The 3,955-nt window shown below is 47.9% G+C and overlaps 1 long non-coding RNA gene across 1 annotated transcript; it reads right to left on the reverse strand.

The window, feature by feature from the left end:
* Positions 1-660: 660 nt before the first annotated feature.
* Positions 661-3,955, reverse strand: LOC115298798. Its single transcript, XR_003911857.1, has 2 exons — positions 3,409-3,955; positions 661-2,166 (listed from the first exon to the last, which is right to left on the reverse strand). It is a non-coding gene; the product is annotated as an uncharacterized LOC115298798 (long non-coding RNA).

The following is a 3,955-nucleotide window of genomic DNA, read 5'->3' on the forward strand; positions in this document are numbered from 1 at the left end:
CATATGTTAAAAAAAATAAATTGTATAAAATAAAAAAAATAAAAAAATAAAAATAAAAAAAGGTTTTTTTAATGTTAAAAAAAAAGAAAAGAAGCAAAACAACTCAAAGGTCAGCTTGGGGTTCAGAAGACTGCTGTCAGCTGCTGTTTCTTCTTTGAAGGAAACTCGGTAACTTTGCTAAGTTATAGTACGTTTCGACCCTAGCTCATTTGCTAACACGGCACAATCCGTTAGTGTGAAAATCTTGTTACAGTGAAAGTCTCAACTGACAGAAAAATCCGGAAACCTCATCCAACCAGAACCATGCAGAAACAAAAAGCAAACACTGAAACCATCCTCGGGGGCAGCCAAAATGTCACAGAGTCCTTGCAATTCATCCCCAGCAGTCTCCAAATCCACACTAAAGGCGTTTACTTTCATTTGATGCCAGATCCCCAAATTCTGGCTAACTGCTTTCCAATCTCACTGCAGTCTAGAAGCAGCAAATCTGAGATGAAGCCAGAGGCTGCTCCTTAACAGCTGTGAAGCGGGGCAGAGAGAAGGAAAACAGGAAAGCCAGAACTCTGACAAGCTCAGCAGGTAAACGTGAGACCCGCCCCAGCAGCTCCTTAGGCCCATCTGGGCAATAACAATCAGCCCAAGTCGTAAAGGGAGGCTGAATTATATCGAGCATCCTTTATTTAAGGAGGAAATGACATGGGATCACACTTCAGAAAAGTAATTAAAATATAAAATTGAGACGCTTAGTCAAGATGCTTTTGGTTGCATGTGACAAAGACCCAGCCTCAACTGGTGCAAAAAAGGAGCTTAAGAGCAGTTATTTGTTCACCCAGAGGTAGCCTTGCTTCAGACACACGTGGATCCGGGAAGTGGGATCAACAGCATCAGGACCTGGCTTCTACCTCCTGTTGTTTCCACCCGTGGTGGTGTTAATCTCAGACCAGCTCTGCCTCATGGTTGCAAGATGGCTGCCAACACCTCAAAGTCTGGTGAAAAGGAGACCATTCTCTGCTCTGACCACACAAGCCAACAGGCAAGGTTCACTCCAGCTAGACCTGATCAGCTTGGTTTGGGTCACATGCCCAGCATGGACCCAATCCCTGTGGCGGGGAGTTTACACAATGTTCTGATTGGCCATACTTGGACCACATGCCTACTTCTGGAGCGTGGGATAAAGTCTGCTCCACCCAAAACAGGAGACAGAATGGGAGCAGGATGAGCAAACGGGGAGTGGGAGGTGAGGGAAATGTTCCCATGAGAGAGGGAGTAAGGTGCTGCGTAAAGGAGGCAATCCATGTCTACTAGGGGAGGTAAAACATGCAACTGCCCAGGAGATCAGCGTGCCTTGTCCTCAAGGGCTCTGGGTACCATCCTTTCTACAAGCACAGATGACTGTGACCTATCTGAAGAAATGCTCGTGACAATATATAATGATTGTGACTTGAAGTTTTCAGTTACATGACTGAATTCCCTTTTACACCACTTGGGGTTTGGTTTTCTCTCACGTGCAACCAAGGGTCTGGACAAAGCATCTTTTTTTCTTTTTTTTTTAATTGCATTTTATTTTATTATTTTATTTGAATCACGTATGCTCACATAGGGAACCCCAGGAAGAGAAGCCTGCCCCTTCCTCTCCAGCATGTTCAGATGATCACGGCTTGGGAAACAGCACTTAGCAGAGACGTGAGGGCATCCCGCTGCTTCCGATCAGCTGGGGGATCCTCAGGGAGGGCAACCTAGCCGCCACTGCCAGGAACCCCTCCTCCTGGGAAAAGAGCAGCCGAGGCAATGCCCCTCTGCAGGCACATATTCAGGGGGGTGCCACTGCACGCTCCAATGGTCCCCCTACTTCGCACACACAGGGTTGTCAGCGAGCTGTGGATTCCGTTGCCAGTAGGCAGAGTCAGGTCTGGGGGAGTGAAATGATCCATCCGTGGAGCCCCGCCCAGGGCTATGGCAGGGTGTTCTCGTCAGCTGGGGTATCGGGACAGAAGGGCCCCAGGCAAGGCAGGAAGCTCCCAGCTTGCTGAGCACACAGGACATCCCGGCCAGACCGGTGGGGACCGGAGGACAGCCTCTCAGATTCAGCCTCCAGTTCCATGCTTTCTCCCAACCACCTGGGGGCAAAGCCCAGTTCCTGTCTCTAAATCCCAATCCATCCAGGACCTGTGCGGTAACAGGAGTTTCATTTGAGATTTTGTAAAAAGCAAAAAAGACAAAATCCAAGCCCATTATTTTAAATCTGATTCAAAAAGACAAAAACAACTCTGTCCAACTGCTGTTAACATTTCAAAATGCTTATTCTGTTTCTGCCTTTCTCCCATGTGGGCAAGGAACAGGGTGACCCTGCTCCTGCCACCACAGGTCAGCACCACTCGGGTCAGCCCTCTGGCTTTGTCTTCATGTTTTCAGACCACCTCCTGCTTATAATGCTTTGTGTCTAGAAATTAAGTAGAACTTATCAGTTTGACATGCCTGAGTGTCCACCACATGGTCCTAAAGTACATTCCCTTCAACTGTTCCTCCCTCCGTCTTTTACCTGCTCCTTTGATCCATCCAAATACTAATGAGAGCCTGCTGTTTGCCAAAGCCAGGCCGAGCTCACAGGACAGGCCAAGCCCATGGCTGAGCTGTCTCCCCACACACCTGCCCCTGGCCCAACAACCATCTTTAAAGATGTGCTTGGTTTTGCTAACTCCGCACCTCTTCACTCCCGCCTGTCTGCATCCCAGGCGTTTTTGATGGCTCTGTTGGGAGTGTCAGCTAATCCAATGATAATAGCCATTGTTAATCTGGCCTCTGCTGGCCCAGGCACTTGCCCGGCACTTTGCACACGACGTTCCTACTGGGTCCTCTGCAACGCTATAGGGTAAGGTTTACCATCTGCCCCCCCCACCCCTCGCCCCGAACTCCTGCTCCTTCCATGGACCGGCGTGGTTCTCTGGGAAGCTTCCTGACTCCCCTTTTTCTTCTAAATCAGATTTGACGTCTTTTCCTTATAAAGCCACTTTATGTGCCATTTTTTAAAACCTTTAAGTATAAGGGGGGCACATGGGTGGCTCAGCTGGTAAAGCATCGGACTTCGGCTCAGGTCATGATCTCATGGTTCATGGGTTCAAGTCTCGCATCAGGCTCTGTGCTGACAGCTCAGAACCTGGAGCCTGTTCTGATTCTGTGTCTCCCTCTCTGCCCCTTCTGAGCTCATGCTCCCTGTCTCTCTCAAAATGAACATTAAAAAATTAAAAAAAAACCCTTTACATACAGCCTACATTTAGAAAAGAACGTGTATTTGTACAGGTCAGTGTTCAAAAACTCAACACACCCATGGAACCTGCACCCAGATAAAAAAAAAAAAATAGAACAGATCAGTGCCACGAAGACCACCTGGACTCCTTCCCTGTCACCAACCTCTTCCTTCCCAAGGGTAGCCACCGTCCAGACTTCCAGCTGTATGGCTTAGTTCACCCTGTTTCTATTCCTCTGGATGGAATCCAAGAGTACTCTTGCTTCGTTCATGTTTCCTCAGGGTTGTTTGTGGGACTCACTGTACCGTTCATTCTCGTTGCTGTATTGTATCGCGTCGTGTGACTATTATCATGGCTCATTCTTCACTGCACTGTTGATGGGCATTTGGCCACTTTCCAGTGCTGCTGTGAACATTCTGGTCCGTGGCTTTTGGTGCACCCACGAATGCATCTTCTGCAGTATCAGGAACTGGGAGGACTAGAGGGACGTGGAGTTTGTGTCTGTCCAGTGTCAGAAGACACTCTGAACACCTTCCAAGGCACTTTTCAGGTTCCACATTATTTTACTCTTAGTTGTGAATTCCTCTCATTTCTCTTACTAGATCACAAGTGGTTTTGAACTGAATAAATTGTGTCTGCCTCATTTTAAAATAAGGAGTCTGGGGTGCCTGGGTGGCTCAGTTGGTCAAGCATCCAACTCTTGATTTCTG

Source organism: Suricata suricatta, chromosome 1 (genome assembly GCF_006229205.1).
Source record: "Suricata suricatta isolate VVHF042 chromosome 1, meerkat_22Aug2017_6uvM2_HiC, whole genome shotgun sequence".
NCBI lineage: Eukaryota > Metazoa > Chordata > Mammalia > Carnivora > Herpestidae > Suricata > Suricata suricatta.